Raw genomic sequence first — 26,977 nt, forward strand, 5'->3', positions numbered from 1 at the left:
TACACAGGAATAGAGAGAAATTGATACAAAGTGAATGGAAGAGCAGACACACCATGACCTCAGAATTAGATGGATGGATTTTGAGTAAGTTTTCATTGAAGAAGTTGAAGCGATTTAGGGAGTTGGATTGAGGAAAGCAAAGGTTGTGTCACTATCAAAATGAAATAAGTGGGAAAGCCATAATTTAAAGCTGAATTAATACATTTGAACAGAGGGACTTGGATCTTAAAATGAGTGTGCTGAGGGACAAGAAATCAGTCAAAATAGGATTGATGGACAAGATAGTCTAAATGTTGAACTTGGTATGGATGGCTACGTTGTGAACAAGGTGGAGTTCATGGAAAGGGATGGAGGAATAAATTGAGAGTAAGAAGGACATCAAAGGAATGAAGTCCAGTGGTCACCAAGACATGGATAAGGATTTCAGTTGTGAAGGTTCTCAAAGTAAGGCAGAGTTGCAACTGAATTTTCATAGAGGTGGGCAAGCTGTGATGTTTAAAGATCAATTTCTAGGTCAAATAGAGCCCATGATTTTAGATGACCTTAATAGAAGATTTTAAGTGAAGGATTCTGATCATGTTTTATGCTGGTTAGAATATCTTGAGAGGCTGAAACATAGAATCCCATGGTCGTAGTCATTATGGCACAGAGAGAGACTGTTTTGCACAATGGAGCCCATACTAGTGTGTTTTCTGAAGTGCAAGGTCAGATCAGAAGCTGCTAGTCTAACCTTCATTTCAGTCATGCTAATAAGCTCATGGCTGCAAGAGGTGAGGACAACACCATGGTAGCTACAGTGACCACATGAAGCCAAAATTAACAGCAAAGGCTGTTCATCAGGAAAATTGAGAAAGTGCCTATTATGAGGGGAATTGCAGAGACTGGGTTCTGACTGGGACATATGGATACTACTAATTGCCATTTAGCTCCTTCTGTCTGTTATAGACAATAGACAGTAGACAATAGGTGTAGGAGTAGGCCATACTGCCCTTTGAGCCAGCACCACCATCATTCTGATCATGGCTGATCATCCTCAATCAGTGTCCTGTTCCTGCCTTATCCCCATAACTTTGAGGAGAAAGTGACGTCCGCAGATGCTGGATTCCTGAAGAAGGGCTTATGCCGAAACGTCGAATCTCCTATTCCTTGGATGCTGCCTGACCTGCTGCGCTTTTCCAGCAACACATTTTCAGCTTATCCCCCTAACCCTTCATTTCACTATCCTTAAGAGTTCTATCCAATGTTCTATTATGTCATTGTTGTTCTGTGCTTTTTCCTCATTTCACTAACACAGCAACCCTTCAAAAATACTATGAAATGTTAATGGATTCAATATTTATATTGAAGAAATTTCCACATTTTCATTACTATTTGTGTAAAAATGTGCTGCTTGATCTAACTCTAATTTCAGATTATTCCTCCTTTTCCTGGCTTCTTTAATCAGAGAAAATAAGACAGAGAAAAAACTGAATTCTTTAATTATTTTAATTACCTCAATTTGATCCACCATCATCCTTTTAAGCGAAAAGTAATACAATCCAAATTTATGCCATCTGTCCTCATGCATTTATCATGGTAACATTGTGGTGAATCTGTGTTTCACTTCCTTCAAGATCAATAAATCTCTTCTAAAACGTGCTATCTATTCTGAATGAAATCTGACCAATGCTCTGTACACCTCTGTATGTAGTATCACATCCTCACTTCAGTATTCCAATTCCTTTGAGGAAAGATCCAACAAAATCATCTTCTGTTCACCAGCTTTTAGTGATTTGTTCATCGCTGAAGCTCAAATCCCTTTGCTTTTCCCAAGTTCTATGTCTCTCCCCATTACCAAAATGTTTCAACTTGATGTCTCTTGCTCTGTATTCTTTGTTGAGACACATACAAAGTATTGTTGCCATGAGCTAGATGATGTAGGGCATGAATCAGCATGCTAACACTAAATATTCCCTACAGCATAATTTGGGATTATTTCACTATCAACTACAAGTTTGCAAAGTTTGCACAACTGAAGTCAAACTATTGCGAGTTACTTCGGTGCAGCATTTGTGAAGAAACATCTGAGACAATCCTGGCTATCAGCCTCAAGGGATGCACATTAAATGCCACATATTGTATCCAAAATATCTCACAGACATTTGCATCCATGAATTGTTACAAGGTCACAACTATTCTGCAAGACTGGTGGATTTTATGAACTTTACAGCAGCCTCCTGTCACACCTCAATGTACATCAGCTGAAAACTCTGCCCTTTATCGCAAATTAATTGCAGTGCTCTGGGGTCTTAATGACCTATTTCATGAACCATACAGTGTCTTTATCCCAACTGTCTGTTTAAACATTGGGCTGAATCTTTAGAGACCCTGAGCAACGTGGGCATTAGTGAATCAGTTGGGAAAATTGGGTGAGATTGGCAGAAACGAAATGCTCAATGTCAAGAAAACAACTCCAATTCTCCAACCAAGTCTTGATCGGTGAAACAAGGATCTCGCTAATGAGCGGTAAGATGCCTGTTGACAGGCATCAGCATGCCATTATTACCTAATTTCAGCACAATGATAGGTAACTTCCCAATCTCCCACTTACCGGAAAGAAACTAGACAGCAATAATTCCTGATATGACAGTCAGAGTCAGGAATATTTAATCTATAAGGAGAGACTGAACAGCCTGTGGCTATTTTTCCTGGACTGTCAGAGGCTGAGGGGTGACCTTACAGAAGTTTATAAAATCATGATGAGCATGGATAAAGTGAATAACCAAGGACTTTTCCCCAGGGCAGGGGAGTCCAAAACTACAGGGTAGAGGTGAGAGGGGAAAGATTTAAAAGGGACTTGAGGGGCAGTTATTTCACAGAGAGGGTAGTGTGTGTATGGAATGAGCTGCCAGAGGAGGTGGTACAATTACACATTTAAATGGCATCTGGGTTGATATATGAATAAGAAAGGTTTGGAGGGAGATGAAACAAATGTTGGCAAATGGGACTAATCAATTTAGGATATCTGGTCAGCATGGATGAGTTGGACCGAAGAGCCTGTTTCCATGCTGTTTGGCTCTATGACTCTAATTAGGTTTAAAAATCCCGATAGCCTTAGACCTGATGCGTTAATGTGATGGTGTGCAAGTGTGGGCTATTGTGTGGTGTCAGACCCAGCCTGAAACCATTGGAATCCCTTTACTCTCTTACTCTCAGGGCTGGAAGCCAGGAAAATGATTAATATCAGTGTCACAAAGAAAACAGGACGAAGTCCAGTCAGCTAACTACAGAGGTGACTGTCCGTGTTACTATAGGACCATAAGACCAGAAGACATATGAATGGAAGTAAGGCTATTCAGCCCATCGAGTGCACTCCGCCATTCAATCATGGCTGATGGGCATTTCAACATCACTTACCCGCACTGTCTCTGTATCCCTTAATTCCTTGTGAGATTAAGAATGTATCAATCACTGCCTTGAAGACATTTAGTGTCCCAGCCTCCACAGACCCACCACTCTCCGGCTGAAGAAATGTCTCCTCATTTCCGTTTTAAATTGACTCCCTCTCATTCTAAGGCTGTGCCCACAGGTCCTAGTATCCCCACCTGATGGAATCAATTTCCCAGCGTCCACCCTTTCTAAGCCATGCATTATCTTGTAAGTTTCTATTAGGTCTCCCCTCAACCTTCTAAACTCGAATGAATACAATCCCAGGATCCTCAGTCGTTCATTGTATGTTAGACCTACCATTCCAGGGATCATCCATGTGAATCTCCAGTGTCGGTATGTCCTTTCTAAGGTGTGGGGCCCAAAACTGGACACAGTATTCTAAATGGGGCCTAACCAGAGCTTTATAAAGCCTCAGTAGCACATCGCTGCTTTTACATTCCAACCTTCTTGAGATAAATGACAACATTACATTTGCTTTCTTAAGCACAGACTCAACTTGCAAGTCAACCTTTAGAGAATCCCTTTGTACATTGGCTTTATGAATTTTCTCACCGTTTAGAAAATAGTCGATGCATGTATTCTTTTTTCCAAAATGCAAGACCTCGCATTTGCTCACATTGAATTTCATTATTTGGACCACTCTCCTAAAGTGTCCAAATCTTTCTGCAGCCTCCCCACCTCCTCAGAACTACCTGCCTGTCCACTTAACTTCGTATCATCAGCAAACTTTGCCAGAATGCCCCCATCACTTCATTCAGATCATTCATATATAAAGTCAACATCTGTGGCCTCAACACTGAACCCTGTGGGACACCACTTGTCACTAGCTGCCACTCCGAAAAAGAACCTTTTATCCCAACTCTCTGCCTTCTGTCAGACAGCCAATCCTCAATCCATGCTAGTAGCTCACCTCAAACACCATGGGCCCTCACCTTACTCACCTGTGAGGCACCTTATCAAAGGCCTTTTGGAAGTCTAGATAGATAACATCCACTGGGTTTCCCTGGTCTAACCTACTTGTCACCTCTTCAAAGAATTCTAACAAGTTTGTCAGGCATGACCCCCCTTACTAAATCCATGCTGGCTTGTTCTAAACCATCCTGCACTTCTAAGAATTTAGAAATCTCATCCTTAACAATGGCTTCTAGAATTTACCTACAACTGTGGTTAGGTTAATCAGCCCATAATTTTCCATCTTTTGTCTTGATCCTTTCTTGAACAAGGGGGTTACAGCAGCGATTTTGCAATCATTTGGGACTTACCCTGAATCCAGTGATTTTTGAAAGATTACAACCAATGCCTCTGCTACTTCTTCAGCCACGTTCCTCAGAACTCGAGGATGTGGCCCATCAGGGCCAAGAGATTAATCAATTTTAAGACCTTTTAGCTTTTCCAGCATTTCTCTTTTGTAATGGCTACCATACTCAACTCTGCCCCTTGACTCTCCTTTATTGTTGGGCGATTACTCATGTCTTCCACTGTGAAGACTGACACAAAGTATTTATTAAGTTCTGCAGCAATTTCCTTATCGCCTATCACTAGCTTTCCTGCATCAATTTGGAGCGGCCCAATTTCTACTTTTGCCTCTCGTTTGTTTCTTTTGTATTGAAATAAACTTTTACTATCATTTCTAATATTACTTGCTAGTTTACCTTCATATTTTATCCTCACCTTCCTTATTTCTCACTTAGCTATCCTCTGTTTGTTTTTGTAGTCTTCCCAATCTTTTGATTTCCCAGTGCTCTTGTTCACTTTATAGGCTCTCTCTTTTTCTATGATACATTTCTTGACTTCCTTTGTCAGCCATGGCAGTCTAATCCCCCCCGGGATAATTTTTCTTTTCTTTGGGATGAACCTCTGTACTGCGTCCTCAATTACACCCAGAAGCTCCTACCATTGTTGCTCTACTGTCTTCCCCGCTAGGCTCTGCTTCCAGTCGATTTTTGTCAGTTCCTCTCTCATGTCCTTGTAATTACCCTTGTGGGCTCCATCACAAGCTGTTCCAAAAAGCCATCCTGTAAGCATTCCATGAATTCCCTTTCTTTGGATCCACTGGCAACATTATTCACCCAGTCCATTTGCATATTGAGATCCCCCATGATCACCGTGACCTTGCCTTTTTGACATGCTCTATCTATTTCCTGTTACATCTTGCCTCCCTGGTCCTGACCACTGCTGGGAGATCTGTATTCCCATTATGGTTTTTTTGCCTTTGTTGTTCCTCAACTCCATCCACACAGACTCCACATGATCTGACCCTATGTCATTCAGTGCTATAGATGTTTGGATGTTTAACTGCCAGTACTGACCCCCCCGCAACCACATCTCTGAGATGCCTACCACATCATAATCATTCACAATGATTTGTGCTGTGAATTCATCTACTTTGTTACAAATACTACAAGCATTCAGGTAAAGCACCTTAATGCTAATTTTCTTATCCTCATAATTTCCGCTAATATGTCCTAAATTATCCTTCCCTTTAGCTTCATTCCTAGCCTGCCTTGAACTTAAACCCTGCACACATGCTAACCTGCTGCTTAGCTTTCTACTTGACTCCATACTCCCTATTGCTTCCCCTTTCCGTCCCCCTGACTCACAAGTTTAAAGTTCTAGTGACCACCCTTTTTATCCTTTTCGTCAGAACACTGGTTCCAGATTGGTTCAGGTGGAAACTGTCCCATCAGTACAGGTCACCCCAGTTCCAAAACTGATACCAATGTCTCATGAAATGGAATCTCTCTTTCTCACACCATTCTCTTAGCCACATGTTTACTTCCCTAATTTTCTTATCCCTGGGCCAATTAGCACATGGCTTGGGCAATAATCCAGAGATTATGACCCTAGAACACCTGTTCTTCAATTTCCTTCCAAGTGCTTGATACTCCCCAAACAAATTCTCCTTCCAAGCCTTGCCTATGTTGCTAGTGCCAACAATGACCACAACAACTGGATCTTCTCATTCCCACTCCAATACCCTTTCAAGCCAGCCAGAGATGTCCTGCACCCAGGCACTGGGCAGGCACCACACCATGCGGGACTCCCAATCCGGCTCACAAAGGATACTATCTGTCCCCCTAATTATAGAAACCTCTATGACAACTACTTGACTTTTTGCTCTCCCCTCTTGAATGGCCTTCTGCAGCATGGTACTGTGGTCAGCTGGCTCATCCTGTCCACAGCCCTTTTCCTCATCTGTATAGGGAGCAAGAATGTCATACCTGTTGGACAAGGTCAAGGGCTGAGGCTCCTGCACTCCTGCACTCAGAATCCCCCTACCTGCCTCACTTACAGTCACAGCTTGATCACTAACTGAATTTGAATTACTTAATCTACCGGTTGTGACTGCCTCCTGAAGCGAAGTGTCCAGGTACCTCTACCCCTCCTGGATGTGCGCAGTGTTTGAAGCTCAGTTTCCAGATCACCAATTCTGATCTGGAGTTCTTCCAGTAATCAACACTTGCTGCAGATGTGGTCACTGCCATTCACAATGGGATCAGCCACATCATACAGCTCCAGCACATCACCTGTCCAGCCATCTCTCCTTATTTAATTAATTTATACAAATTTATGAGTTAAATAATTTCTAGTACTTTTCTGTCATCTTATTCAATTCACCAACTGATAGTAAACTTTTAATCAATCACACAATACACAAAAAATATCAATTGAAACTCCTTACCTTAGCAACACACGAGAATCCTTTTTTTCGATTAGAGGGGGAGAGCAGACAGGAGACACTACGTGTGTAGTACCTTAGGATTCAGCTGTTGCCAGAATATATACCTGAAACCCCCGAGGTAAGTATTTATATTTAAAAATTACCTTCCCGTCGGGCCACTGGTCTTTGCTGTCGCTCTTCCCACTCCAACTGCTGCCAAAAGAATGAAGCAAATGAATGTTGACCATTCCTGATGAAAGGCTTATGCCTGAAATGTTGATTCTCCTGCACCTCGGATGCTGCCTGACCTTCTGAGCTTTTTGACTTTAAGAAAGAATGATTAATTTTTCACCTTGTGAAACGCAAGTAGATTTGGATTAAGAAAACATCTCAGCGAGTAACCAAATGAGAGAGGGGTTGAATTAAGAAGGGAAGCCAGTTAATTCCCCTCTCACCCAAGAGCACAACCATTTAAAAGTATCCCACCCAGAATGCTCATTTACTGGGGACCCTTGCATGGGGACTAGCCACAAGAACTAATTGCTCTTCTAATGCTAACCTACTCTGAGGAGGAACTCGGTAACTTTAGACCTTGAAATGATACAGCAGGATATGTTATAAGATATTTATCACAGTTGAAAAGTTTCCCTTTATGATTTGAGGCAGTTTTATTTTCATTTTACCTGAATTAATGATCCCATTAAAGTAGAGAAGAGGAATTTCAGACAGTCAGCTCACATGTTTGTCCTGTGATGTAATCTTAAGGCCTTTTAGAAATTAAAACAAGATTTGGCCTTTTTTAAAGACATTTTCAGTTTGACTGAAATAATCAATTGAGTTGATTATTAGGGAGCACACAATTATTGAAGGTGCCATTCTCTGATCTCACTAATATTTTACATTATGTATTAATGAGAGGTAATGGTGCTATAGGGTAATGTCACTGAATCAGTAATCTAGCAACTTCAGCTCTGAGTTCAAATCCCATGGCAGCAAATGGTGGAATTCAAATCCAATTTACTCATTTCAGTAACAGTGACCATGAGAGCTAATGTGCAGATTCACCTTGTTCACTCATGTCTATTATTGCTATTTCCATAATCCTGGCTCTGACTGACTCTTAACTGACCACTGAAATGACTGAGCAAGACACTTATTTCAAGGACAATGAAGGATGGGTTGTAAATGTTAGCCACATACCATGAAAGAATAAAAGAGAAACATAAATTTGCATCCTATGGAGTATTATTATCTGATGCATTTTTGGCTTTATTACGAAGAATGTAACAATTACTCCAATGATATTTCTTCCCTCTAAATAATCCACTTTTATTGCTTTTTCTGCAGAATTGCACCCAGAAACCCACATGCTGCTCCTCTGAGTTATAGAATATTTGAAATCTATTCACAATCTTTCTTTGGAGTACAGGTTGTAGCTTTTAAAGCCTTGTTAATTAGGCATTCCTGCAGTGAGCAATGAACATTTGCTTTATTCAATTCCTACTTAAGCAAAAGTCATATGCTGTTGAATCAGCAGGTGAGGAAAATGCATCTGTTCAATAAATGATCCTATTAAATAATTTTCTATTACTTGGTTCGTTCTTTATTATTCAATTCATAATAGTAATCATTGAATCATACTTCAGTAGATGTGGAACACTGGATGACCTGCTTTATATATTACTTTCCCATATATGTGTGTTCTTAAAAATGGTGTTGATATTGAGTTAATTTTTATGTTTGCAGAAAGTTCATTTGTTGGCATTAAGTATCATATATGGCCGAATATAATTGTTTAAATTAGCAATTAGTCAATTATTCAATTGATAATAGTTATTAATACACTTTATTAATTTACCAGTTGATCTCCATTGTTATTATTTCCAATGAAAGAAAGAAAACAATCACCATTCTTTCTCTCACTGTCTCTAATTGCACTGCTAAACTTAAATCTTAGTCTTTTTATCTTTTGAGTGTCACTATTCTTTCTGTCTCCTCTCTTTCTTTCATTGTTGTTATCTTTTCAGACCTGATTTTATCCCAGTTGCACTGGGCTGTTTAAAATTGGGAAGGGGTTAAATTACATTTGGGGGGGCTCCCTGCAGCATGCTTGAACCATTTACAACATATTCAATAATGTAATAATCTGAGATCACTAAAATGTGTGGGGCCTGATTAACTAAAGCAAAGTTATGAGCTGATGATGTAATTGCAAGTTGCACTCAACTTTAATTGCTGGTCCTCCCTGCACTGGGTTTCCTGAAATTAGAAGTTGTGCAATATATTTAAATAGTTTACAAATGGTATTTGGATGTAACAAAAAAAAATTGAGTGCCGTAAAGATGGTGTAGATTTAATTCGGGAAGTATGAGATCTGAATGCCAATTGTAACATTGCAAAGAATGTGACTGTTCAAACAGGTACCATTCGTAAATATTGGTCTAGCCAGAGATGACGACATCCTGTGAATGAATGTTAAAAAATACCTTCCGGATGGTACTCAAAGTGTAAGATTCTGATGGATGTCACAGACACTGATTTTGATTTTGAAAAGAAAAATCAGTATCTGCGACTTTCATCAGAACCCAAAACATCAAGTACAATCAGGAAGGGATTTATTGTTGGAGGTGTGGGTGACTAAGGAAATAATCTACAGCAAACTAATTCCTAACTTCATGCGCACAAATGAGGCAATATCACAAATCAATTTCCTTCCGTACCAAGGAACTGAATATAAAATCTGTTTGCCAGAGCACTCTGTGAGTAAATAAAAACAGAAAATGCTGGAAATAATCGATAGGTCTGGTAGCATCCATGGAGAGGGAAATGCAGTTTGCATTTCAGGTCAATGACCTTTCATCCCACTGATTCTGTTTTTCTCATTTTCATCTCCTGCGGTCATAGTGCTTTCATCGTTCCATTATCACTCCTCTTTCTGCCTTGCACTCCCATCTGAAGCAGTATCAAGCCCAGTTTTCCCTAATTTCAATGCAGGAAATGTTGCCCTCTTGAAAAGAGTGATTTCAGTAAAACTCTGGAGACATTTTAGATGAAAGCAGATTATTTGTAAAGGGTTACTGGTTTGCTATTCCACTTAGAATACGTGCTCAAACTGTCTAAATAACTGTATTAAATTGGAAATTTGTGTGACTTTGAGTTAAGAAATGTCATTTGAAGAGTTCAGTGTGAAAACCCACAGAGTCACACTTTTGCTTAGCTTAATGAAATTTGGTCGGGACATGACAGCTCCTCTACAGACACTAATAATGATGGTGCGATTTCGTCTAAGGCCATCTACTTCAGAATAATTTACTGTGTTGAATGTGTAGGAAGTGATTCATCATCTGCAGTTTGGAAACACATAAAAGCAGCAATAGCGGTTGAGTTTATGGGTTGTTTTCTCTGATGCTTATTTATGCCAATTATTTGCTGGATAGTCATGGTGAGCATTGAGATGAGTGATAGCATTCCAAATTCTGAGTCAGACACTAACAGGTTCAAGCTTCCCTTCAGACAACCTAGAATATGCCCTCTATTTACTGCAATGATATACAGCAAAGTACTTTCACTTGAAAAACTGTACATCTACTCAGAATAATTTGTGTCTTTGATGCCACTTGAAGGCTGCATTACTGTAAGAAAGGGCATTAAATACTGCAAAGGTTGTGTCCCCAGTTCTCGGAAATGTATTGACAGATGAAGTAGATAATCCTCTTTCTTCTCGCTCTCTAGCATCCACTCTATCCTCCAACATCCCTTCAGGTACCTCCTCTGCCATAGCCAAAGCTCCCCCTTCTCCATGTTGAATATCACTTGGATAAAATATTGAGGGTGATGAGCACAGAACCTATTCTGGGTGGGTGACTTCAATGCCTATCGTCAAGTGTGGCTTAGTAGCAGCACTACTGATTGAATTGAGTTTGAGTCCCAGGGGACATTGCTGCTAGACCAGTCCATAACAAGTAGGAGAAAGTGAGGACTGCAGATGCTGGCGATTAGAGTTGAAAAGTGTGGCAATGGTAAAGCACAGCAGGTCAGGCAACATTCAAGCAGCAGAAGAATCAATGTTTCAGACATAAGCCCTTCAACAGGAATCTTGGGCATAAGTCCTTCCTGCTGAAGGGCTTGTGGCTGAAATGTTGACTCTCTTACTCCTCGGATGCTGCCTGACCTGCTGTGCTTTTCTAGCGCCACACTTTTTGACTAGTCCACAACAAGTGGTAAGGGAATCAACAAGAGGGAAAAACATATCAGACCTCATTCTCACCAATCTGCGAATGCAGATGCAACACTCCATGACAGTTTCAATAGGAGTGACTACCTCATAGTCCTTGTGTAAACAAAGTTCAGTCTTTTCTTTGACAATATCCTGTATTGTTTTGTGTGGTACTATCACCTTGATCAATGGGATAGACTTAGAACAGATCTAGCAAATTACAACAGTAACAAAAATTGCTGGAGAGACTCAGCAGGACTAGCAGCCTCTATGGAGAGAAAGCAGTGTCTAGTGTCCAATGACTCTTCTTCAGATCAAGTCTGGGTATCCATGGTATGCTGTGAACTTGCCATATCCCCCAGTCTACCATTACCATCAAGCCATCTCACACTCCTTTACTCATCATGCTGTAACATCTGCTTATCTTTCACACCTGGCAGACTGCATGAGTCATTGATAAATGTTTAATGCTCAGCACATTCTTTAAGCACATTACACAACGGAGGTACTCATGAACAAACTTCCTTTTCTCTTTCAGTCAGGAGATTGCTGGGTGAGGGCTGAGCTTGGCTGCATACATTATCCTTCTTTCAGAGAAAGTAGTCTGGTCACCATCGTCAACCACATGGTATCAGGCTGAGACGACTGATAGGAACGATGTAGGAGATTTTGGATATGATTTCTTCACATCTCATCTTCACAGCACTCAGGGTTCCATATGCCTTTTAACCAGCTTCTCAACATGCTTAGCTAGCCTCAATAACACCTTCAGAATTGTACTTTTTAAAATATTGTCTCCCATCATTCTTTTATCTATCTAAGGTTTGTCATGGGTGGATGGAATTGAAAAAAAAAACGTTTGACCTCATTACATCTAATGCTTTGAAAAGTTATTTAATTTGGTGTGAACCTTCCTGGAAAAGTCCATGTTGTACATCCCCATTCCACATTGAGAAGGTTGGGGTAAGCCAACTTATTGAACCAGTGAAGTCCGTCTAATGTAGGTACAGCTGGAAAGAAACGAGTCTGAATGGTGTGGTTTGGCGGAGCTCTTGCAGGTGGTGGTATTCCCATACATCTGCTCACCATGGCAGAGCCCATGGACTTGAAAGGTACTGTGGAAGAAATCTTGGTATGTAGCTGAAGGATGGCCACACTGCTGCCATTGTGTTTCAGTGGTGGAAGGACTGAATGTTTACATTGTTTCAATTCCACCTACCCATGACAAACCTTAGATAGATAAAAGAATGATAGTAGACAATATTTTAAAAAGTACAATTCTGAAGGTATTATTGAGGTTAGCTCAGCATGTTGAGAAGCTGGTCATAAGGCATATGGAACCCTGGGTGTTATGAATAGAGATATCGAATATAAAAATTGTGTTGAGGCATTGGTTCAGTCTCAATGAGTGATTCATGTGAAATTCTAGGCTTGACACTTTAGGAAGAGTGTGAAATCTATCGAGAAACACCAGAAAAGATTATGAGAGTAAATGTAGGGATGACGGACTTCAGTTTCATTCACAAATTAGAGGAGGTGGGGTTATTCTTCATCAGAAAGTAATTTGAGAGGAGATTTAAAGTGTTCAAACTCATGAAGGATTTGGGGAACAGATAAAATATACTCTCTTTGGGGAAGGCTTGAGAATCAAAGGACGTTGATTTATTGTTGATTGCAAATTAACTAATAGCAACCTAGCGAAAAGCTGTTTTCATTCAGTCAGCGATTAAAATCTGGATTAAAGGACCTGGGAGTGTGGCTGAGGCAGATTCTATCACAGTGTTCAAAAGATTAATGATTAAGTTACTGAAGAGAAAGGAAGTAGTGCTTTGAGGAAAGGGAAGCAGAGTTGGATGAGTTGGTTTGGTCTTACGGAGAGAACCTGCATAGACATAATGGGCAAAATAGCCTTCTTCAACTTTGTCATTTTCTGTGATTCCAAGCAGAAGCTTTCACCAGCCACTCACTTTGCCGTCCCTCCACAAGAAAAGTTAAACCTTCTCCGTCTCTTTCCTTTCTATTGGTGTTCTGTCAGTGAAGGTAGAATAGTTCAGTGATCCTGATGAAGTCACATTGTTCAATCGCAACGCAGTCAGATGCTGTCAGCGCATGCAGCTTAGATGAAGAAAAAAGGTCAGGTCATGGAGTGTACTTAAGATTGAGATAGATAGATTCTTGGGGATCAAGGGTTACTGGGAAAAAGTGGGAGAATTGGGATGAGAAACTTATTCCTGATGAAGGGCTTTTGCCCGAAATGTCGATTTTACTGCTCCTCGGATGCTGCCTGAACTGCTGTGCTTTTCCAGCACCACTCTAATCTAGAATGAGAAACTTATCAGCCATGATTAAATGGTGGAGCAGATGGGCTGAATGGTCTAATTTCTGCTCCTATGTCTTATAGTCTTATGGTCTTGTAATGGCATAGATGCCAGCTTGCTGAAGAGTCTAACTGCACAGTAGTTCTGCTGTAGAGGATTTAAAAGCTGAATCTGAAGGCCCAAGGTACTGAAGAAAGCTCCTTAGTTCATCATAGAAAATGTTAGAAGCAGTAGTCAATTTTCCAGCAGGGTTGTCACAGTGTTGCAGAGCATAGACAAATCCAGCTTCTGCATGTGTCCCTCTTAATGCAGACAGTAGAGACCATTCAGTGTTACATGAAATATGCAATCATTTCTATCCACTCATTGATAGAAATCCTGGATAAAACAACTGTGATGGTATAGAAAAGTTTCTGAACTGGATAGCAAGTCAGAAGCTGAACAAGTAAATACATCTCTGCATAAAATTAAACCATGTATAATAAGATGGTTTTATTGATTACCAAGGAATAAAAAAAAATGGATGCATTTGAAAAGGTACAAAAAGCCTTTGACAAATATTTAACAGAGGCATACAATGGAGTCCATGGATAATTTCATCAATGATCTCTGCAGACTAGTGGAGAAATGTGGCAATAGTAACATCATATCAGAATTAGAAGTGACCAAATAATCGTAGGCAATTTATGATGTGTTGAACTGAACACATTGTTCTGAGGCATCACATTTAACATTATTTATACTGCAAGCAACTCTCCAACCAATTTCTGGAAAACCTATATGTACTTCACAACCAGGAGTTCATATTCCTGAGTAAAAAGGCAGGAGTTAATCTCAATCTCATTCAAACGATATAAGATAGACCTAAGGCCACTCTCTGTAGCCATTTAGAACCTATTCTTATAACCTATACATGACTGTAGTGATGAAATAAACTTTGTGCTTTCTACACTCTCATGCGGTGGCTACCCTTTAGCACACTCAATTCTGTAGGTCCCTGAATCATCCCCACCCTTCAAAGTTATGGATAGCAGCACACAAAACACATGCTAGTCATCGTGTACAGAATAACTAGCTTCTTAAGGACTAGAGAGTACATAACTAATGGCTCCACTCATTACATTTCAGAAACATTACAGATATCTAAGTAATTCACTTAATCAATGAGCAAGAGAGTCAGTGGAACTGAGGCAGCTCTCTTGGTGTTCACATCATCCTCAATTATTTTAAGTCAATATTTATTTAGCACCAAGCAGTTCACAACAATCACAGAACATAAAGATATATTTCAAAATTATATCAGGGATTATGGTGGGCTTTGACAGCTGATTTTAATTACATTATCAAGAAACAAAATATAGGCCATTAATTTTATATTTGGCTTGAATTCTAGTCAATCAAAGCTCAAGAATTTCACTGTAATCTCTCTGTAGAAACTTGACATCATTGTTTTTCAGCAGAGTATGAAGGGTGTCTGACGAACAAAAGCCAAAGGCAATGTTTAAGAGTGTCCAAACCGGGAGAGTCAAGATGGCGGCGACCCAGCAGGTCTGAGTCTATAGTGCTCCTCCCAAGACTTGGGCAAAGTGGGCCACCCGCCTCCACCACACCTACCAAATCATTTAAAATAGTTTTTATTTAATATAATTAGCTGCTCTGTTCTAAATTTAAACAGTCTAGTCTCCTGCAAAAATGACTAAAGGGAAAGGAGCCCGCAGCTCTCAGCACACAGGAACCCCTCTCCCACCCTTCCCAGCTGCAGCAGAGGCGTCCGCAGCCGCCCTGGGGACTTACCTATGGTGGCAAGCCTCGTGGAAGTAATTTCCAAACTTGACGCGAAGATCGACGCCTTCATCGAAGAGTGCCGGAGCAGATGGAATGCACTCTCGGTCGCGCTACAAACGCACGACCAAGACATCATAGAAATCGAGCGCCAGAGGAGGGACGGAGGGACGAGGGACGGAGCTAAAGGCTGCGACTTCCGAGATTACTGCAGCTTCGGCCGTGGATCGGGTCCGGACTCTCGAGCAGCGAGTCTGGACCTTAGAAAATATTCATTTGGTGGGCCTTCCCGAACGGGAAGAGGAAGGCCAGCTTACAGCATTCCTCGAGCAGTGGCTTCCACAGCTGTTAAATCTGGATCAGGCCAGGTAAGGGTGGAATGAGCCTACCGGGTTGCAATGCACGGGCCTGGCTCAAACCAGCACCCCCGCCCGGTCCTGTTCCGGCTGCAGAACTACAAGGAGAGGCAGATGCTCTTCGAAGCTTCCAGAAATCTTGGGAAAGATCCCCAAGCCATGATTTACAAAGATCCAAGATTATGCTGTTTCAGACTTCTCCTCAGCTTTGGTCTGAAAGAGGAAGGCATTTGCCGAAACGAAGAAGCATTTCAGGGACTTAAATACCCAGTAGTCCCTGTGCTACCCAGCGATGCTATATTTTAGCCATGAAGGGTCCATGTACAACTTTGGATCGCTGGAGAAGGCCAAAGAATTTCTGGATTGTCTTAGATAAATTGTAAGAGTTAATTCGAGTGGTGAATGATGTTGTTCTGCCCTGACCCCACCCCAGTTTACCCCTTTTTTTTCCTTTTATTACCTTACTGTTTAATATTATCTCCGGGGAGGGGGGGGGGATGGGGAGAGGTGTTTATTTATTTGTTCTTCACTTAGTGATTGTCCCCCTTATATATACAGGCCGGGTGGTCTAGTTAATGTAGGTGGGTGGAGGTGGTTATGTTATCCTATTTTATCTCTGTCTTTAAGAACGGGGCTGTTTTCCCCTTTTATTTTGTATTACTATACTTAATTATTATTTGTTGAGACTGTAATTTTATAGTTATATATGTTCATACATGGTATTAACATTACCAAATATATCTAGGTATTGGTGGGAGGTGGGGAGTGGGGGGGAGGGGGTAGGATACATACTGTTAGCTCTAGCTTTGTAATATATTTGAATTTTCTTTATTCTATCGTGAGATGCCTGGATCAAAGGTGAGGATATGATGGGCTGGTTGGGAGAGGATATGATGGGCTTTTGGAAAGGAAGTGATGCCCCCTGGGAACAAGGGGGAACATTTCCATCTAAATATGTTTTATCTTTTTTATTTAGAAATAGTTTTTTTATTATATTAACGTGAGTGTATTAAAGAACCTTATTTTTGTGAATTTTATATGTTCTATGCTCGGGATGTTTTGGATGGGGTTTCTTCTCCCGAGGGGTCTCAGACTTGCCCAGACGATTATGTTTATTCAGTCGATTAAATGGTGCACCTGGAATGTCAAGGGGAGTAATTCACCAATCAAAAGGAAGAAAATATTATCAAACCTCAAGAAAGAAAGGGTTGATATAGCTCTCCTACTGAAGACATATTTATTGGATAAAGTTAAAAATCACACAACACCAGGTTATAGTCCAACAGGCTTAATTGGAAGCACACTAGCTTTTGGAGTGATGATAAAGGAGCAACTCTCTGAAAGCTAGTATGTTTCCAATTAAACCTGTTGGACTATAACCTGGTGTTGTATGATTTTTAACTTTGTACACCCCAGTCCAACACCGGCACCTCCAAATCATGACTATTATTGGACAAAGAACACTTGAAATTACGACCGGGTGGATTTGATCATGCCTTCGTTTCTTCCTTCAGCTCAAAAAGTAGGAGAGTTGTCATCCTTATTCGGAAGAATCTCCCTTTCAAAATCCTAAATCAGATAAAAGACAAATCTGGATGATATATTCTAATTAAAGCCCTTATAAATAGAGAGGAATATGGGATCTTAAATCTGTATTGTCCCCCGGCACAGCCTTTTAAGTTTATAACGGAAGCCTTCTCCAAATTGATGGCTCTTGGTGCTCGTCTTACAATTATAGGCGGAGACTTTAATTGTATTATGGACCAGGAAATAGATAGAATTCCCAAGAGTGCTGCAGGAGTATCCCCCAGATCCAGACAATTGGTGGATTTGAACAAAGAATTGGGTCTAGTAGATGTGTGGAGACGCCTTCACCCACAGGGCAGAGATTTTTCTTTTTACTCCAATCCACATAAATGTCACACCAGAATTGATATGTTTTTTGCCCCCTCGATTTTTAAAAATTCCATATCATCCTGTAAAATAGGTAGTTTAACAATTTCTGATCACGCTGCTCTGTATATGGAAATCAAGGTGAGGAACAATGAGACATCCCCTCGGCATTGGTGTCTGGATTCCTTCCTGATAGAAGATAGGAAATTTGTAAAGTACTTCTCTCAAAAATTTAAAACTTTTTTTAGAAATGAATTCAGGTACGGCTAGCAATCCATCAATGATGTGGGAGACCATCAAAGCTTACGCGTGAGGTTTGATAATTTCATACTCAGCGACCCAGAAAAAATTAAAGGGAGAACAACAGCGTCTGCTCGAAGCTCGCTTAAAAGCAGCTGAAACAGCATATGCTGACAGACCTTCTATTATCAAATTACAAAGGCTTATGGCCCTTAGGACAGCTCTGAACACCACGATTACCCAAACAGCTAAGAGGGAAATATTATTTGCAAAGCAAAGGTTATATGAATTTGGCAATAAACCTGGTAGATACTTAGCATTTCTCACGAAGAAAAAAAGGTCCCTCAAACTGTGACATCTATCAAGGAAAGTGCGGGTACTCTGACTCATGATCACAAAAAGATTAACGCAATCTTTAGAAAATTTTATTCTGATTTATATAAATCGCGGGATTGCAAAGATAGAGCTAGGAGAATGCAGTCATTTTTTAAAAACTTGACCTTTCTGGACCTAACCCCGGAACAGGTATCGGTCCTGCATGTTCCCCTACCAATCCAAGAAATACTTGATGCAATCAGGCAACTTCAGAGCGGTAAGGAACCTGGCCCAGATGGCTTTCAAGCTGAATTCTACAAAGAATTTACAGGAATATTGGCTGGTCCACTTATGGACATACAATCAGGGCTGCTTCCCGCCTTCGCTGAAAGAGACAAATATCTCCCTTATTCTCAAAAAAAGAAAGGACCCAGAAGATTGCGTGTCATACAGACCAATATCCTTACTAAATGGAGATTTTAAAATCCTTTCTAAAACGTTAGCATTGAGGCTAGAAAGGGTATTGCTATACATCATAAAGGAGGATCAGACGGGGTTTATTAAGGGCCATTGATCATCTAATAATGTTAGAAGGATTTTGAATGTGATTCAAGCCTGTCATCAGGGAAAGATACCGGGTGTAGTAGTCTCATTAGACGCGGAAAAGGCATTCGACAGGGTTGAATGGTCATATCTGTTTTACACATTGGAAAGGTTTGGCGTTGGAAAGGTGTTTGCCAAATAGGTCTCAACACTATATAATGATCCCAAAGCAGTTGTGATTACCAATGGACTAGGCTCGGATAGCTTTAGTGTGGGCAAGGGCTGCCATCAGGGATGTCCTCTCTCACCATTGCTAATAATCGATCTACTAGCAGAAGCTATATGGTGTGACCCTGATATAATGGCCCCAAAGATTGGTACAGGTAAACATAATATTACCCTTTATGCAGATGATGTTCTCCTATTCCTCAGTAATCCCCTGATGTCTGTGCCTCACTTAATCCAAGTTAGTAATATATTTAGTGCATTTTCATGCTATAAAATTAATTTTTCAAAATTGGAGGCTATGCCAATTGGCGGCCTTGCTAGCATAGAGTCATAGAGTCATAGAGATACACAGGATGGAAACAGACCCTGCGGTCCAACCTGTCCACACCGACCATGATATCCCAACCCAATCTAGTTCCACCTGCCAGCACCTGGCCCATATCCCTCCAAACCCTTCCTATTCATATACCCATCCAAATGCCTCTTAAATGTTGCAATTGCACCAGCCTCCACCACATCCTCTGGCAGCTTATTCCATACACGTACCACCCTCTGCGTGAAAATGTTGCCCCTTAGGTCTCTTTTATATCTTTCCCCTCTCACCCTAAACCTATGCCCTCTAGTTCTAGACTCCCTGACCCCAGATGCCTTTTAAATGTTGCAATTGCACCAGCCTCCACTACATCCTCTGGCAGCTCATTCCATACACGTACCACCCTCTGCGTCAAAATGGTTGCTTTTATATCTTCCCCCTCTCACTCTAAACCTAGTTCCTCTAGTTCTGGACTCCCCCACCCCAGGGAAAAGACTTTGTCTATTTATCCTATCCATGCCCCTCATAATTTTGTAAACCTCTATAAGGTCATGCCTCAGCCTCCAATGCTCCAGGGAAAACAGTCTCAGCCTGTTCAGCCTCTCCCTGTAGCTCAGATCCTCCAACCCTGGCAACATCCTTGTAAATCTTTTCTGATCCCTTTGAAGTTTCACAACATCTTTCCAATAGGAAGGAGGCCAGAATTGCACACAATATTCCAACAGTGGCCTAACCAATGTCTGGTAGAGCCACAACATGACCTCACAACTCCTGTACTCAATACTCTGACCAATAAAGGAAAGCATACCAAACGCCTTCTTCATTATCCTATCTACCTGCGACTCCATCTTCAAGGAGCTATGAACTTGTACTCCAAGGTCTCTTTGCTCAGCACTCCCTCGGACCTTACTATTAAGTGTATAATTCCTGCTAAGATTTGCTTTCCCAAAATGCAGCACCTTGCATTTATCTGAATTAAATTCCATCTGCCACTTCTCAGCCCATTGGCCCATCTGATCGAGTATATCCCACCTATCAGACAGATCCCACTTTTCCTTTTGGTGGTCCCTGGAAGGTTTCTTATGTTTAGGCATTTTTATCACCCCAGTATTTGGCCAGCTAGACAAGGCAAACTTTGTGCATTTACTGGAGAGGGTAAGGCAGGATGCCCAGCGATGGGGAGACATTCCAATTTCCTGGTTAGGCAGAATAACACTAATTAAAATGAATGTCCTGTCCTATCTCCTATACCATATGGGAATGTTTCCGGTGATGCTGCCGAGGCCGGCACTGTGCAAATTGTAAGGCTTGCTGAGTTCCTTCATCTGGAATCATAAACGGTCCCTCATTAAGCTGAGGAAGCTACAGCTTTCACAGGCAAGGGGAGGACTGGATTTTCCAGATTTTAGGAAATATCAGTTAAGTTCTCCTTTCAGCCACATAGCCGATTCGGTCTTGTCTGACCCGTAATCAATCTGGCTGGACACCGAGGCTTATCAAGTAAACTGTGCTGAAAAATGTGGTGCTGGAAAAACACAGCAAGCCAGGCAGCATCCGAGGAGCAGGAGAATCAATGTTTTGGGCATAAGCCCTTCTTCAGGAATGAGCCCACTAATTAATCTCTTATTTTCAGACAAGTGGAAAATCATCATGGATCATTGTAAAAACCCTATAATACTAAATACAATTAAAGCTTGGAATATAATGCGGCAAAATGAGGGCAATTCACATAAAACATCACCCTATACTCCAATAGTGGGGACATGGGGGTTCCAATCCGGGCTTACAGATGCCACATTCAAACTCTGGAGATCCAGGGGTATCTCCTGTTTAGGGGATTTGTTTAAGGAAGGGGTCCTGATGTCTTTTGAACATCTGCATCAGAAATTTGGATTACTTAATGGTGATCTCTTTCGATACTTCCAAAATCGAGATTACATATAGAAGAAGACTATGCTATTAGATAGTCTTTATAAATCAGACAGAGAACGTAGAGTGTTATGGCCAATGGGGGTAACTTCGGTCAGGACTTTTTATCATTTGTTACATGATGAAGTATCGGAAGATATGGACAATCTGTTTAAAACATGGGATCAGGAAATCTCCACAGAAATGTGGAATGACATTTCGGAAAATGCCAGAAAAATCTCCATTTGCAACAGAATCCAGGCCATTCAGTTGAAGATACTTCACAGGGCCCATATAGCACCAGACCGATTGGCAAAGTTTAAGGCAGGAGCATCTCCAATGTGTCCCAAGTGTAAAACAGAGGTGGGCACTCTTGTACCCTGCTTATGGACTTGTCATAAGATCTGTAAATATTGGACGAAAGTAGCAAATGCCCTGACAGAAGTCTTGAGAACCAAAATTAGAATGGATCCAGTATCTCTCCTTTTGGACTTTTTGAGCTTACCTTCCCTGGATGTGCACGGGAAGAGATTATTTTCTATGCTCTCTTTCTGTGCAAGGAAAAATATTTTGGTAAACTGGGTGGCTGAGGGCCCTCCTGGACTTTCGAATTGGCACAGAATAATCATGGAATATATTCCCCTTGACTTCCTTTCAAACATGGTGCACCAAAAAACTGAATTATTCCATAAAATATGGCAGCCCTTCTTGAATTACACAGATACAGATATTTCGGCCATTCTATTAAGAACTTTTATCTAGTTGAGACAATGACCCTGGCTGGTCCAGGGCTCCTTGGGAGAGGAATCACACATGAATACGGGTTTTGTTACGAGCTATTGTTAACACATTCCGAGCATGTACTTCACTACTCAATTTCTGTGTTATCCGTCATTTTTTCTTTTCTTGAGTAATGTAAGAGATTTAATCATACACTCTAATTAGTTGTCGGTTAGAATAGTAGTGAGTTGAGTTTTGTCTTTTTTTTTCTTTTCAGTATCTCTTCTTTTGTTTGATAGGTTTTGGCTATTATTTATTTAAGATTTAATTGTGTTTAAATGTTTATACTTGTTTTTTTTATTTGTAAACTTGTAAAAAACATGTTAAATTTTCAATAAAAATATCTATAAAAAAGTGTCTAAACCAAGGATTGATAAATCCATAGATTTTCTTTTGTTTTGACATGGAGTCCCTCACTGTAACCATCACTACCAGCACCATCCCTTCCCTACTCACCCACCCACCCCAGATCATAGTAAATATCTGGCAAGAGTGGAGGCTCTTATATGTAGATGTTGTTAATGTGAAACTGATGAAACTTTCTGCACCTTGCTGAAATCTGCTTATACTGAAATATAGATTTATATATATAGTGTGTTGAGAAAAATCTCAATTATTGGTTGACCCTTACATTCCTGTTGGTACTTATTAAAAGATTGATCCAAAAAATAGTGAGCTAGCCTTGCCACTTTATAAATGATTGGTGAAACCACGCCTCAAAGTTACATACAGTTCTAGTTGCTGCAATTGGAGGGGGATATTGCAGCATTGAAAGGATAGAAATATAGAGCAACCGGAATGAGAATGGGAATTAAGGGATTTGAGCACAAGAAGCAGTCACAAAAATTGGGCATGTCCTCAGTGGAAAAACAAAGGTATTAGACAATGCCGATCAGATCAAGCTATTTCATTTTTCAACAGTAGAAAAGAGACAAAGGATAAATTTAAACCTCATCAGTGACCCATTACTTCTATGAGTGAATAGCAAATCTATGAGGCAGTCTCCCCAGTGAGCTGGTGGATGCAGTTAGTAGTGATCCATTCAAATGCACATTTGATAGATTTATTTCAGCAAGGAACATTTTACAATAAAGTGTCTGAGTTACAGTGCATGACATCAGCAAGCTGCAACACTTTCAAGAAGGGAGTCGGTTGCCAAAAATATTTTGTTTCTCTGTTACACAGAGGGTTCGAACACAAGCTGAAATCCAGATCAGAGCCAACAGAATCAGGCAAATTGTCAACTTGAGTCAATTTGAAAGCCCGACTGAATTGTGTTTTCTGCCTCCGTTGCTGGTAATGCCCTTTTCCAGTGAATAATGCAAAGTACCTTCAAAACGTTTTCGTGGGTAAACAAACATTTTTTGAAACTAAGCATTTTTGGAAAAATCCAATGAACTAACCTTGTAAATAAAACTGCTCCAAAAAATGTTGACTGACTCTATCTCTCTCCCTGGCAATAGATTGGGCTGAAACTTCTTTGTTCACAATCTTGGTGTCACATTTGGTCTCAACATGACCTTCCAGTCACATATTTATGCCATCACTAGGATCACCTATTTCCACTATCACAAAATCACCCACTTTAGTGCTGTAGCTTACCTGCCATTGAAACATTTATAGAGTCATAGAGTCATAAAGATGTACAACATGGAAACAGATCCTTTGGTCCAACTCATCCAGGCTGGCCAGATATCCTAACCTAATCTACTCCCATTTGCCAGTACTTGGCCCATATTGCTCTAAACCCTTCCTGTTCATATACCCATTCAGATGTCTTTCAAATCGTCCAGTTGCACCAGCATCCACCATTCCCTCTGGCAGCTCCTTCCACACATGTACCACCCTCTGCATGAAAATGTTGCCCCTTAGGTCTCTTTTAAATCTTTCCCCTCTCATCCTAAACCTATGTCCTCTAGTTCTGAACTCTCCCACCCCAGAGAAAACACTTTGTCTATTTATCCTATCCATGCCCCTCATGATTTTTATAAACCTCTATAATGTCACCCCTCAGCCTCCGATGCTCTTTGTAAATCTTTTCTGAACCCTTTCAAGTTTGACAACATCTTTCTGATAGGAAGGAGACCAGAATTGCACACCATATTCCAACAGTGGCCTAATCAATGTCCTGTACAGCCACAACATGACCTCCCAACTCCTGTACTCAATACTCTGACCAATAAAGGAAACCATACCAAACACCTTCTTCACTATCCTATCTACCTGCGACTCCACTTTAAAGGAGCTATGAACCTGCACTCCAAGGTCTCTTTGTTCAGCAGCACTAAAATTTCTTTTTAGACATGCCCCTATTAAATGTCTTAATTATGTTAAAGGAACTATATAAATGTAAGGTGTTTTTGTAAGATATACTGCAACTTTTTCTGGCAAACTGAAAAGCTTTGTTGAGGTGTGATTCTTATTCAGGTGAGGGCCATTCATGCTGAAGAATAGAATACTTCCTTTTTCCAATATTCAGCGAATGCTTTTGCCTCAACGCAGACTTAGTTTGTGTGTGGTGAAACAGCCCCTTGGCCTTGAGTGCTTCAAATCCAATTTTTCAGATCCTGTATCTGCCACATGACCAGGAGATGTCTTTCATTTATCCACCAGCCCAGGCAGTTGAATGAGGAGATGCAAAGTTACATTTTTTTTTCATTAATTGTTAAGATTTGAATTTCACTGATGTGGTCAGTGGTTGTTACACCTATCAGCAGACATCAGTGAACCACCTACAACTGAGTGGATTCCGTGATATTTCAGTCTTAGAGTCATAGAAATGTACTGTACGGAAACAGACCTTTTAGTCTAACTCATCTATGCTGACCAAATATTCGAAATTAATCCAGTCCCATTGGCCCATATCCCTCGGAACCCTTCCTATTCATATACACACCAACTGCCTTTGAAATGTTAGAATTGTACCAACCTCTACCACTTCCTCTGGCAGTTCATTCCATACATGCATCACCCTCTGCATGAAAAAAAGTTGCCTAGATCTCCTAGAAATCTCTATGCCCTCTAGTTTGGACTCTCCTACTCTGGCGAAAAGACCTTGAGCCTATTCCTGCCCCTCATGATTTTATAAACTTCTATAAAGTCACCCCTTGAGAACAGTGAAGAGAAAACCACATTGGTATGGATCTTAAAGGTCACATGTAGACCAGACCAGTTGAGGACAGCAGATTACTTCTCTGAAAGAACATTTATAAATGAGTTAGGATTTTCCAACATTTCAGTTATTTCACAGTTATTGTTCATGAGATGAGCATTTTTTGTCTCAACATCTAAGCGAATCAATTTAAATTTCTCCAGCAGTGATGTGAGACTTGAACTCGTGTTTTCACTGGATTCATGCTGCTTTCTGGATTATTAGAATGTCAGTGCTGCCACCATGCCTTTGCTATTTTCAGTTAAAACTATGTCTCCCACACAACATCAGAATAGTGTCCCCTCAACTGCATCAGTTTGACACTGACTTCTGCGTCAGATTGCCATTGTTTGAGAAGTGCTTTGAACTAGAAGCATTTTTGTTCTGTGAGCCAATTCCTGTTAGTACCTGATTTGAAATTGTCCAAGCTCACCAGCTATGACTTACTGACAAAGAAGTATATGCACTTATTTCTAATAAATTTTCATTTTACCATGATATAGAGATTTTAATGGGTAAGTTTAGAACTTATATGTGATCTAATCTTGCTTTTAGCAAGAAAATAGATGACAGCAGTCATTGTGGTGCACAGATCCTGACCTAGCATCTGAAGTAGCTTTTCTGAATTATTTGGAAGACGTTCACTGATGTGATTGCTTGGGAGATTCCAATCATGCTTCTGACTGAACATATCAATAAATATTTCCCTGATAATGGAACAAAGGAGAAATAGAAATAAAAGCCTAATGCTGGCTAGTCATCTTTCAAATCCCTGACCTAAAATAGGATCTTTGATGTATTCTTCACCAGCGTGCTACTGATTAAAGTGCAAATTGTCTTGGTCAGTCTGCATTTCGGAACTCAAGAAAAAGAACTGTCTTTTCTCCTCCTGGCATTTATGCAAAATTTTCCATCACTTTGCTGAGTATTGCAGAGAGACTTACGATTCAGTCAATGATTAAAAATATTACGACTTCTAAAAAAAAAATCAAAAAATACCTGCAAGAAGGTAGGTTACCTTCAGAGAAAGCTTTTGAAAAACCTTCAGTTTCTACACTGAAGCAGCAGTAGACCATTTGGCCCATTGAGTCTCCTGTGCCATTCAATAAGATCATGCTTAGACAGGTGTTTTAGAAGAATCCCGACAATGTGGAAACAGGCACCTCGGCCCAGCAAGTCCACACCGACCTTCCAGGGTAACCCACCCAGTCCCATTCCCCTACCCTATATTTACCCCTGACTAATACACCTAGCCTACACATGCCATGGGCAATTTAGTATGGCCAATTTACCTAACCTGTACACCTTTGCATTGTGGAAGGAAATCAGAGCACACCGAAGGAGACGTGGGAAGAATGTGCAAACTCCATACACAGTGACCCAAGGCTGGAATCAAACCCAAGTCCCTGGTGATGTGAAGCAGCAATGCTAATCACTGAACCACCGTGCTGGCCCAAATACCTGATTGACAAAAGGACCCAGGGATGAAGGAAGACAGGCAAGTTTGTTAAGACAACAATCAATCTGTCTAATACAGGATTAGTTGGAAAACTGCCAATTCATGATTGATTTAGTTTAGTTATAATCACAATATAAAAGAATATTAATTGACCAATCAATGTTATGCAATAGCTAATATAAATCTTAGCATTGTAATACTATATGGCTACTTAGCTTCATTTGACAAAGCAATGCGTGAACATGATAATCTTTTGTCTTACAGTTGCAAGGGTGAGAGAGATCAGGTTAGTTTCAGATTCTGACTTCCAAAGTTAAATAAGGCACAGAAAATATCCCCATCTGGTTCACCCAGTGTCCTCAGGGAAGGAATTCTGTCATTCTCA

This window comes from Hemiscyllium ocellatum, chromosome 29 (assembly GCF_020745735.1).
Source record: "Hemiscyllium ocellatum isolate sHemOce1 chromosome 29, sHemOce1.pat.X.cur, whole genome shotgun sequence".
NCBI lineage: Eukaryota > Metazoa > Chordata > Chondrichthyes > Orectolobiformes > Hemiscylliidae > Hemiscyllium > Hemiscyllium ocellatum.